Below are 13,601 nucleotides of genomic sequence, written 5' to 3'. Positions count from 1 at the left end.
TTCCATCACATTAGTATGCATAAAAAGTGACAGGTCACATCCCCCACTAATTATGCTAATGAGCCCCTTTGATATGCTAATGAGCCCCTTTGTTCGAGGTGTTATCACGTGTAGGTGTGATATCACAGATAGGTGTGATATCCTTTGATGTGAGGGGTGAGGTGTTGTAACTTGTAGGTGTGATATTCCCCCTTGTAGTAGATCCTTTGTTGTCTAATCTAATTAGCCTTTGATGTCTGCCCTTTGTTGTCTAATCTAATTACCCCTTTGATGTCTGTCCTTTGATGTAAGGGGGTGAGGTGTTGTAACATGTAGGTGTGATATTCCCCCTTGTAGTAGATCCTTTGTTGTCTAATCTAATTAGCCTTTGATGTTTGCCGATTGTTGTCTAATCTAATTAGCCCTTTGATGTCTGTCCTTTGATGTAAGGGGGTGAGGTGTTGTAACATGTCGGTGTGATATCGCACCGGTGTGTTATAAGCCTTTGATGTCAATCTAATTAGCCCTTTGATGTCAATCTAATTAGCCCTTTGATGTATGTCCTTTGATCAGTGTTTGTAACTAGTATTAAGACAGTCTCTTTGAAGTTGTGTGAGACTGTCTCGCACCCCGTCCTCCTCCCACCCCGTCCTCCTCCCACCCCGTCCCCCTCTCACCTCTTCTGTCACCCCCCTTCCTTTAGCTGTGATGTCAGAAGATAGTGAGGGGTGGAGTTAGGTAAAAAAAAGAAATCCGTGCAAACTATATAAAAAGCCAGTCATTTCCACTCACCAAGTCACCTAAACTTTCAAAAAAGAAAATGGCAAAGAGACGCATCGATAGGGGTTTAATCAGCGAGACGCCTGTGACAACTTACCGCCATCCGTCGGGAGCGCCAGTCAAGAAACGGATGCAGTATCTGTGCCGGGTTCAGACCCTCCGTCTGAGGCTCTTCATGAAAAATGGAGTCTGGATGTGTGAGACTGTCTCCCCTCACACCCCCTCCCACCCCTCCCCTCCCCCCTGCCTGTCACCTCCTGATTTTGCTATCAGCCGTTAATTATCATTCATTAAGTCACCTAAAAAATTTGATTAGTTTTTTAATATGATTTGTGTTAACTATGGATGTTCTCTTAAGATGTATGGCTTGTGAACTAATGTTTAATTACTTTATTAACTACAACGAAGTCTCTTTGAGAGGGTAATAATAATTTAAAGATCTGAATGACCCCAAGGTATTGTCTTTTTTATTGTTTAATTACTTTATTAACTATAAGGAAGATTTACTGGTGTGCTTCCTTAGATGATGTAAATAGTCTAAGTGTCATGTTAGGGGGACATTACGGAACTCAGGAGTCCGCCCTTGGGGGCTTGGAGAGCGGATAAAGAGAGGTGTATTTACTGGTGTTGAGCCCTGGATGATGTAAATAGTCCAAGTGCCATGGTAGGGGGGCATTACGGAACTCAGGAGTCCGCCCTTTGAGGCGTTGTTAACATTAATGCTTTTTGCTTTTGTTTTTGTTACTAAGATACTTTTTAGATACACTTTTAAAGTGAGCAACACTTTACAACTGGTAGAAAGTTAAGTACTTTGTATGGAATTGGGTTTTCTTTAGAGCTGTTTTCAGTGAGACAATGCAGTTTTTTTGATAATTTTAAGTTTCAAGTTTCAAGGCTTTATGGCATATGCCCATTAGCTACAGGGTAGATATGTCAATGAAAAACATAGGTCACAGGCTCCTCCAACAGTGCAGCAAATATATATATATATATATATATATATATATATATAGAGCACATAAAACAGATAAAATACTGCAATTTGTGCGTAATTCTCTCACAAAGGAACTGTAAGATACACGTTTATGTATGGAAAACTTTATAACTTGGTAAAATATTCATTCATTTGTAATGAATTACTTGACGAACATTACTTTTTTTATATTTTTCAACATACTGTGATATTTGTTTTTTCTCTCCTTTTTCCATTATATTTTTGAATATACAGTGATTTTTATCAAAATACAACATGCAACTATTACATTATACAATATTACGACTTTTTGCGATATTTTCAACACAATATACTTGTACCTTTTTTTTTTTTTTGTAGGGCTTCAGGATATTTGGCATGTCATGCATAAAACCGGTGTCATATTTCCTGAAACTGACGTGCTGTCCGTTTTACAAACAAGTTATCTTTCTGCTTTTTCACCCTCTGAATTTTCCTCCCCCGTTCCTCTTATTTCAGCCATCACAACAACAATCAAGTCAGATCTGTGAAATTAAACACCTCTCCCCAAAGCGTGACTTCCCTATTGAGGGAGTGGGGCAGTAGGGCCTAACCCGATTGGCCTAATATACTAACATGCAGAACGTATGGTATGTTTGAAAAAAGACTAACCATCTATCCAGTTCAAGCTGTCTTTAAGATGTGACATTGCGCTCTGACTTTTTCCCCGTAAAATCGTGACAAACTATTACTTATTATTAAATTTGACCTCTTGCTGCTTGGTTGAAAATGATAGATGAAAAATAACTTTTTTTAAAGAGTCAAACAGCGAGGGACATTATACGGGTGAAATAAACTCTCATTTCTACAGATGACTCCCCCCACCCAACGCAATAAGTCCCACCCCACTCAGCAAATCATCCAAAACTAAGGACCCCACTAAGACGACCGTTGAAAACTAGCCATGGATCTGAGAAAAACCAAGTCTGATGTAGCCTACCCTTATTATCACCAGGATAACGGATAAGGGCTTAATGACTGGATGTTACAAAGTAAGGGAGAGGATGTTCCCGAAGAAGAGCTTTCCTCTATATCATATCCATGTAAGGTCTTTAGGACAAAAGAGGACTATGATAAAATGACATATGAAGAATATCTTTCTTTAAAAGATGGTATTATAGATAACCTTTATAGAAACAATATATCTCATACAACTCGCCAAGATCGCAAACGACAATTAGCAGAAAAGAAAAGCAAAAGTAAAGAAAACCGAAGAAAAATGAAAAGCAAACGCAGAATGCGAATGAAAAGAAAAGGGACAATAGGACGGAAAAAGACAAAAAGAAGGAAGGTGAAAAGAAAAAGGAACAAAGTGAAGAAATTTCAACTAACTATAGAGGATGCTGATAGTGTTGTAGAGCCATTACCGGATCTTAATAATCGTATAGATCAGCGGTTTTCAAAGTGTGAGGCGCGCCTCCCCTGGGGGGCGCCAGAGAGCTTCAGGGGAGGCGCAGCGTGAGAAAAAATAATAACGAGAAAAAGACGAGTAAAGTGACATTTGCACACTTTTGCCTGTCTGTGGAGACCGAGTTCCCCCACCTCGCCAAAAAGGCTGTTAAAGTGCTCACTCCCTTCACCTCCACCTACCTGTGTGAGTGCGGGTTTTCCGCATTGACTCTGATCAAAGGAAGTGCCGGTCAAGGCTGCAGCCAGAGGATGATCTGCGTTTATTCCTGTGTGCATCAAAGACGCAGACTCATTGTTCCCACTAAAGTAGGGGTGAGTGTAATAAGGAGATAAAGTTGACGTTCAGTGTGTTGCCGGGAGCATATAAGGATGTATCCACGATGTTGAAAATGTTAAAAATGTTTAAAAGATATGTGTTGAGAACACGGCGTGCGAAAATATACGGGTCGTGCTGCAGCTAGATGTGCCTGTCCTCTGTAAGAAGGCGACTGACATGCAAGGAAGAACGGCTGTCCACAGGCTGTTCCAACTTTAACAACTTTATTAACTTCCAGGGTAGTGAATTGAACATGCTATTGTAATTGGGTGTGTGGTATATTTTCATGCACGGACACGCATGTTCCACAACACACAAACTGAACAACACTCAATTGTACGATCGCTACCAGTGTCCTTGCGATCTTGTTATAACAAGTCAACAAGTGCACGTTATTACTGATGCAATATGGTTGAGACCATTCGGGCTTATTCTAGAGGGGTGCAAGGAATAGTCCAAGTAGTGGAGGAGTTTTATACAATATGTTTAAAACATAAAGATAAAAAGGTTTTAAAAAGTGATTGTTTAATGTTTTAAGGAGGTGACGCTACTCAGCCAATCAAATCGGTGCAGTCAGTGAGTCAGCACAATAGATTCAAACACTCACAGAGACGAGACAAGAGGAGAGAAACAGTCGGAATAATTTCAAATGGCGGAAGGTAGACAGCGAAAACAGAGCATTTAATGACATGTTCTCTTACTGGACCTCTTTGAAATGCAATGTAATAACAACAATAATAATAATAATAATAATAATAGCAATAATAATTGGGAGGGGGGGCGCGGCTGTTCATATGTTCTCTGAGGGGAGGCTCACCTTCCCACACTTTGAAAACCCCTGGTATAGATCATCTACCGCTAACCGACTGCTGCAAATGTGTTGAACAAATACCAAAAGCAATGGCAGAGCTTTGCTTCAATATAATGAGAGAAAAAGCACGATACTATGGAATTGCCCAAATTGGCGACAGTGCCAGAACATGTATTAAAAGACTGTTGGAGGATCTCTATTCTAGTATCGGTTGTCATTACAGCGAAGGATATGCCAAAACGTGTGATGACATAGACAAAGCTTTTGAAGACAATTATATGGTACCCGTCCTTACAGCTAAACAAATCCTATGCCAGGTATTCAACAGACCACAAGAAGCACAAGAAGCCCCAGAAAGGATTACATTCAGAGCTAATAATGGTGAAACCGAAGAAGAAGCAAAGCAGATTATAATCGTTGCGGGTGAAAGGATAGAGAATTTGCAAGTGATGTTAATGCACTTATCTGATATAAAAAATGCATTCATTTACTTCCAAGAGACCCCTAAACATCTACTTGGGCAATGTGAATTGAACGATAAACCGATCACTGTAAATGAAACGCGGAGAGAAGCAGCAGTGCAAATCGTTAAGTCTATTACCTTGTATGCACTACGACATTAACTTGGTCAAATGTAATATGTCTTTCTGAAAATGTGGCGAATGGTGTGTTTTTCAATTAAACAACCATAACAAATGAAAATGTGTTTTATTTTTGCTTTCATATATAGTAATAGTATTAACTCCTTTGACTAGACTGTACTAAAATAAGACGTTTCACTGTTAAATAAAAATGGAAGTAGAAAATCGAGATAATGATGAGGTTCGTTATGTATCCAGTAACTATGAACAGCAGTTTGAAAATATTATTTAACCCTTTAACTCTAATTGACAAATCTAAAATAGCCTCTAGCTTATCTATAAGTTTGTGATTTTAACACTTATTCACTGACACAAGGCAGATTATGGCTTTTTTCTCTTGCCAAGATACTTTTAGACACACTTTGAGGTATGCAAAACCTTAAAACTAGAAAATGAAGTACATTGTCTGATTAGATTTTTTCTTAAAGACTGTTTCTCTAAAAGGCAAGTTTGTGATTTTTAACACTTATTTACTGACACAAGGCAGATTTAGACTTTTTTCTCTTTTCTTGTGTTACCAAGATACTTTCAGATACACTTTGATGTATGCAACACTTAACAAAAGGGTATAATATGAAGTACTTTGTAAGGAATGGGGGTTTCTTTAATACCCCGTTTTTATTTTTAAAAACACTTGTACAGTTAAATAATGTAGGTTTTCTCTGATATTTTAGTTATTTTCAGCTACCAAGATACTTTTTTGATACACTTTTATGTAGGAACATTTGGCAACTGGTAGAATGTCAATTATTTTGTAACAAATGTATTTTCTTAAAGACTGTGACTCTAAAAGGGAAGTTGGTTATTTTAACACTTTTATTTTTTCTCCCGTTGTCTTTCACTTACTTTTTGGATACAGTTTTATGTATGACAACTTTACAACTGGTAGAAAGTTAAGTACTTTTTCTGAACAGATTTTCTTTAAGACTGTGACTCTTAAAGGCACTCTGAGATTTTAGCAAGACAATCCAGTTTTATGGAAGTAACTTAAACTATTTTTGTTTTTTCTCCTACAAAGATACTTATAGTTACACTTTAATGGGTGCAAAACTTTATAACTTGGTAAAATATTCATTAATTTGTAATGAATTGAGTTTCTTTTTTGTTTTTGTTTTTCAACATACTATTGTACACAATGACTTTTCCATATATATATATTTTTTTTCTGACAAACTATACTTTGACTTTTTCCGTAAAATTGTGACAAACTATTACTTATTCTTAAATTTGACCTCTTGCTGCTTGGTTGGAAATGATAGATGAAAAAGCTACAAAGCTTAAAGAACTTTCTAAAAACTCTCAATTCTACAGATGACTCCCCCCACTCAACGCAATAAATCCACCAGCAAATCATCTAAAACGAAGGACCCCACTAAGACGACCGTTGAAAACTAGCCAGGGATCTGAGAAAAACCAAGTCTCCCCCCGCGAGTTGCAGCCAGGAACAAACTCCTGGACTACTATCATCACCACCATTATGGACACCCAAATCTTGCAGTACTACTGCTGCTGATGTTACTCCTGGGGGCCAAGACGTCTCTGTTTTTGAACATAGTGAAATCGGAGTTGGTTGATATTCTGGAGAGGGTGCTGCATCGGTACAGAGAAGAAATCTGCAATGGATGCCGAGTCAGTCACCCCGGCCAGAGGCAACACGATTGTCTGAATGACATTCCAGAATATTTCTTCAGAAACAATTACAACGCGTTAATGAAAAGACTTTGGCTCGCCGACTTCATTACTGCGATTGACCAGAGTCTTAATGATAAAAACATTTACACGGCTGAATGGAGGATCCAAGGTGCTTCGGAGGCTTTTCTGCACAATCTCAAAAACTGCAGACGCCTCAAGGAGAGACTTGAAAAGATCCATGCCGAGCTGGATGGAGAAGAAGAAGACTAATAACCAGCGGTTGATTGAAGCCAGGGATTTTTTTTTCGATACTTTGACTTTTCTTTAAAGTAAAATAAAAAATGGGTAACTACTATGGAAAACAATCTGTATTTATCTATCAGAATGCAGTCAATACCTGTTTAATAAGTGTGTTGTTGATGACGATTGAAAACAGAATGAATAGTGATCCCCGTGTAAACAGAACGGCTGAAGTTTGTAAACTAGAAGACATTTTGGATATCGTTCATTCTGGCAGTACTATTCCGGGTCATTGGGAAACGATTGTAAACGAAACATTTAAAGTGGTACTGGAATCTTCATTTTCCGAAACATTCTGTAACATTACCGAAGAAATGAAGCAAACACCAAAAGTGTATCATGTGCTCACATTGTATGCTCTGTCTGTAGATGTAATGCATCTTTGTGTCAAAAACAGCATACACATGAATACTTTGGCCGAAGTGCAAAAACTCCATTATAATATTTCCCTTCATCTGGGGGATTCTGTGCTGGAGAAGATCCGGGGGATGTTGCAATCAGTATAAATGTATTATTGATTCCTATGGGGTGAAAACAATTAATTGTAAATATGAAATTCTGCAAATAAAAAAAGTGTTTTTTACATTTTAAAAAACTGTTGTCTTCAAATCATAGTATAGTATTTCCTACATATCATTTAAAAAAAGAGTCACAGTGTAGAATGTCCGAACATTTATTTTAAAAGTACTAGTATAGTATGTTAAAAGTATCTTGAAAAAAGTCCAAGTATAGTATGTTAAGAATTATATTATATAGTTTGTATGCAATGTCAGTATAGGATCTCTAAAAAAATAAAAAATGAGAGAAAGTCATAGTATAGTTTGACAAAAAGATCCTGAAAAAAGTCATGACTTACTGTGTGTTGAAATGGTTTTGAATAAACACATCAGTATTTAAAAAAGTAAAATTGTATCAAGTGCATCAGACAACTCAAATTACGCCATTTGAACCATATTATAAATAAGTAAAGAATGGTCATAGTATATAGCAGGGCTGTTTAATAGTTTTCGGTGTTTCTGTGTGTCGGTGTTTTTGTGTGTCAGTGTTTCAGTGTTTCAGTGTTTTCAGTGTTTTGTGCTTCTGTGTTTTCGTGTGTCAGTGTTTCAGTGTTTTGTGTTTCAGTGTTTCAGTGTTTCAGTGTTTTGTGTTTCTGTGTTTTAGTGTTTCAGTGTTTTGTGTTTCTGTGTTTTAGTGTTTCAGTGTTTTGTGCTTCTGTGTTTTTGTGTGTCAGTGTTTCAGTGTTTCAGTATTTCAGTGTTTCAGTGTTTCAGTGTTTCAGTATTTCAGTGTTTCAGTGTTTTGTGTGTCAGTGTTTCAGTGTTTCAATGTTTCAGTGTTTCAGTGTTTTGTGTTTCTGTGTTTTTTTTGTGTTTCTGTGTTTCTGTGCTTCTGTGTTTTGCGTTTCAGTGTTTCAGTGTTTTGTGTTTCTGTGTTTTAGTGTTTTGTGTTTCTGTGTTTGTGTTTTGTGTGTCAGTGTTTCAGTGTTTCAGTGTTTCAGTGTTTCAGTGTTTTGTGTTTCAGTGTTTTCAGTGTTTCAGTGGTTCAGTGTTTCAGTGTTTTGTGTTTCTGTGTTTTTGTGTGTCAGTGTTTCAGTGTTTCAATGTTTCAGTGTTTCAGTGTTTTGTGTTTCTGTGTTTTTTTTGTGTTTCTGTGTTTCCGTGTTTCTGTGCTTCTGTGTTTCAGTGTTTCTGTAAGGCTACAGAAGTGGCTATAGCATTTGATGCAATTCTAAAAGATAGTCAGATTCCTAAAAAGTTACAAACGGATGCTGAAAAAGAATTATTTGTTTCTTCAGCAAGGCTTCAAAAATCTTGTTAAATAATTCTTTTCCAGCATCCGTTTGTAACTTTTTAGGAATCTGACTATCTTTTAGAATTGCATCAAATGCTATAGCCACTGAAAGCACAGAAATACAGAAGCACAGAAACACGGAAACACAGAACACAAAAAAAACACAGAAACACAAAACACTGAAACACTGAAACATTGAAACACTGAAACACAGAAACACAAAACACTGAAACACTGAAACACTGAAACACTGACACACAAAAACACAGAAACACAAAACACTGAAACACAAAACACTGAAACACTGAAACACTGAAACACTGAAACACAAAACACTGAAACACAAAAACACAGAAGCACAAAACACTGAAACACTGAAACACAGAAACACAAAACACTAAAACACAGAAACACAAAACACTGAAACACAAAACACTGAAACACTGAAACACAGAAACACAAAACACTGAAACACTGAAACACTGACACACAAAACACAGAAACACAAAACACTGAGGCCCCAGCTCCACGGGAACCCATACGGCAAAACGCATCGGAGTAACGCAAACGCAACCGCAAAAACCTTCCGCCCACACGCAATATACACTGGATTGTGTCAAGCTCCACGAGACAGCTCCGTTTACATCCAACCGCTGGAAAAGCTGCAGTACATATGCCGAACCTGTACGTGGCGCTGTAACTTCCTCCACAAAAGCAGCAACTTCCTCCACAAAAGCAGCGAAGAAGAATGGTTGTCATGGCTGCACTTCTGTTTATTCTCCGCGGTGGGGGCGGAGGGAACCGCGCAGAGTTTTTCGCCGGTCAATGTGTGTTAAAGTTTAAATCTTCATGCTTCCTCATGCAGCAGCTGATCCAGTAAGTAAACCCGACAGTAAAAATAAACATATTTATAACTAGTTTAGGTAGTTTGAGAGGTAATTAAAATAGCTAAGGGTGGTGATCTGACTTGAAGTGTGTGTTTTGCTCCCGCTGCTTCACAGCCGGAGGAGCTGCGTGTCTCCGTCCTGTCAGATTAGACTTCACTCGCGTTTATGTTCATATCGAGATAAAGATAAATAATCTGAATTCAGTGTGCAGTGTACTTTTGCGGGGGTGAGCAGCAGAGGTGGGGAGAGGCGGGGAGAGGCGGGGCTATGAAACGCATGACCGTAGAGGCGACCCCACGGCCCCGTTGGACCCCCCAGAGCGCTCCGTTCCCAGATCTATCCACCTTTGGACCCGTTGTCGTTTGCGGGGTCTGTTTCTACGTTTCTGTTACGGCGTCGTCGAGCTTAAAGGGCTATACGCATGAGAAATATGCGGATTCAACCCGTTTTCGTCCTCGTGGAGCCTACGCCTCAAACACTGACACACAAAACACTGAAACACTGAAACACTGAAACACCAAAAACTATTAAACAGTCCTGCTATATACTATGACCATTCTTTACTTATTTTATAATATGGTTCAAATGGAGTAATTTGAGTTGTCTGATGCCCTTGATACAATTTTACTTTTTAAAATACTGATGTGTTTATTCAAAAATTATTCAGTTTTCATCAACCAGCCACCATTCAAAACCGCATACATACATCTGTTTTTTTCCTCCTCACAACACGCCTTTTCAGAATTTTAAAAACCCTAAATCTAATTTAGAGAGGACAAATAAAAGTAGTAGGTGACTTTTTTATAGATCAAGGCTAATTAGATTGACAACAAAGGGTCTGAGAGTCTCACAGTCTTGTACTCACAACAGTGTAAAATAAATTTGATGCAGCAGTGAGCCAGAGTCATTGCAGTTCATTATGTGTTTTGAATATATCAAAATGTTCTAAGAATTGTTTTAAAGCACCCAGGACTCTCATTTTTGCCAAGACATGACTTAATACACGATACAAGTGACTTAGCGAGTGCAAATTAATGGCTGATAGCAAAATCAGGAGGTGACAGGCTGGGGGAGGGGAGGGGTGGGAGGGGAGGGGTGGGATGGGAGACAGTTTCACACATCCAGACCACAGTTTTGCGTTTCTTTGCTTTTTGCTGCAGCTGTAAGATGTATGCAAAAAGTTAAAACTAGAAAAAATGAAATACTTTGTCGAAATAGATGTTATTTAAGAATGTGACTCTACTTCTTCTGTAGACTGTTTACTAGGACCAACAGGGTTACAACTCACTATTCACAGGGAGGATTGGATGTCTTTACGTTGTTGGTAAGAACGCATACTTGCTATGTTTGTCATTTGAGTATTTTTCTTGTTAGTAATAAAGTAATTAAACATTAGTTCGCAAGCCATACAACTAAAGAGAATATCCTTAGTTAACACAAATTATATTAAAACTAATCTAATTTAGAGAGGACAATAAAAGTTTTAGGTGACTTAGGCGCCGTTTACACGAGGACAAAACTGCTTGTATCTGCATAGTTTTGCGTGCGTATAGCCCTATTATTTACACGAGGCCGATAGAAACGGACCCCACAAATGATAACGGGTCCCAAGGTGGATAGATTTGCAAACGAAACGCTCTGGGGGGTCAACCGAGTCCGTGTAATCACCTCTATACGAATATTTCCTGAAAAAATAACGATAGCCCCACCTCTCCCCACCTCTCCTCACCTCTGCTGCTCACTGCTGTAGCATGGCCAGTAGCCATCTGTAACGATCAACTATCAAAAATAGCTGTGTTAATTAAACGCACAAGGGGTTCTTGAATGAAATAATATTATAAAAGGCAAACCAGAATTGTTAACGCCCAATATACTCCTTAAACAAAATAAACAGAGTCAGATTTCATGCATTGATCCATTATATTGACAAAGGAGCGATCTCACCCGGTGTTTGTAGAGAATATCTCTCTTTCTGAGCGCGTCCTCTCCACGGAGACGTGCTTCTTGGTCGGTCGATGCAATATCCACAGATTCGGTTTCTTTCAGTTAACTTCCCCGTTGCATTTATCCATATATTTACATGCTGAGGAAATTACTATATCCCGCTGAATACCAGCAATCGCCACACACACTTCCTCCTGTCAGTAGCTACTGCTAGTGCTACTGCTACTGACCATGCTACAGATATTAGTGCAAAATCTACAGCTCCTCTACCACAACCATCAGCAACAAGTGGACATGGAGAATTACATGAACTACATGTTGCTAAATCCACCGCGGGGCATAAACAGAAGGGTAGCCATGGCAACATTGCTGCGGGGCTGCTCCGGGGTCTTCTTCACTGCTTTTGGTGTATTTTGTGGCGGAAGTTACAGCGCCACTTACAGTCCCGGCATATGTACTACAGCGTTTCCAGCGGTCTCGTTTGAACAGACACGTTAAATGAAACGAATGCATGTGAACGGAAGACTTTTTTGAATACGCATACTGTGCATAAACGCAAACGTTCCCGTGTGCACAACGCCTTAGTGAGTGAAAATTAATGGCTGATAGCAAAATCAGGCTGGGGGAGGGGAGGGGTGGGATGGGTGTGATGGGAGACAGTCTCACACTTCCAGACCACAGTTTGCGTTTCTTTGCTTTTTGATGCAGGTTTCATGGACATTGCACATACGATGCCTGAACGACCCCACAATGGATCCACGATGGTTCCTTGATGCACTGCTTTTTCTGATACAACGGTTGCACGGAGATCTCTGGAAGACACCAGAGTTAACACAGCCCAATCTGTTGAGGTCAACGTCGCTTTAACACTGCGGGGCCCATAAGTTTCTCCATTCTTCAGATTGTAGAAATGTAGTTCATTCGCCATATAGTTGAACACATAACCCCAAACATCTCCATTTTCCAGACTCCATTTTTCATGAAGAACCTCAGACGGAGGGGTTTGAACACGGCACAGATACTGCATCCGTTTCTTGACTGGCGCTCCCGACGGATGGCGGTAAGTTGTCACAGGCGTCTCGCTGATTAAACCCATATCGATGCCATTTTCGTTTTTGAAAGTTTAGGTGACTTGGTGAGTGGAAATGACTGGCTTTTTATATAGTTTGCACGGATTTCTTTTTTACCTAATTCCACCCCTCACTATCTTCTGACATCACAGCAAAAGGAAGGGGGGCGGGGTGGGAGGAGGACGGGGTGCGAGACAGTCTCACACAACTTCAAAGAGACTGCCTTAATACTAGTTACAAACACTGATCAAAGGACATACATCAAAGGGCTAATTAGATTGACATCAAGGGGTAATTAGATTGACATCAAAGGCTTATAACACGCCGGTGTGATATCACACCTACATGTTATAACACCTCACCCCCCTTACATCAAAGGACTGACATCAAAGGGCTAATTAGATTAGACAACAAAGGGCAGACATCAAAGGCTAATTAGATCAGACAACAAAGGATCTACTACAAGGGGGAATATCACACCTACATGTTACAACACCTCACCCCCCCTTACATCAAAGGACTGACATCAAAGGGCTAATTAGATTAGACAACAAAGGGCAGACATCAAAGGCTAATTAGATCAGACAACAAAGGATCTACTACAAGGGGGAATATCACACCTACATGTTACAACACCTCACCCCCCTTACATCAAAGGACTGACATCAAAGGGCTAATTAGATTAGACAACAAAGGGCAGACATCAAAGGCTAATTAGATCAGACAACAAAGGATCTACTACAAGGGGGAATATGACACCTACATGTTACAACACCTCACCCCTCACATCAAATGATATCACACCTATCTGTGATATCACACCTACGCGTGATAACACCTCGAACAAAGGGGCTCATTAGCATATCAAAGGGGCTCATTTGCATAAGTAGTAGTAGGTGTGACCTGTCACAGCACCTGTCACTTTTTATGCATACTAATGTGATTGAAACAGGATTTGTATAACTACTCCTGTCTCTTAGTTGTTCCCTCTCTGTTTTCTACATGTTGCAGTGTAATACGATGTGTTC

This window comes from Trematomus bernacchii, unplaced genomic scaffold (assembly GCF_902827165.1).
Source record: "Trematomus bernacchii unplaced genomic scaffold, fTreBer1.1, whole genome shotgun sequence".
NCBI lineage: Eukaryota > Metazoa > Chordata > Actinopteri > Perciformes > Nototheniidae > Trematomus > Trematomus bernacchii.
The sequence above is the reverse complement of the archived record's forward strand: the minus strand, read 5'-3'. Positions refer to the sequence as shown.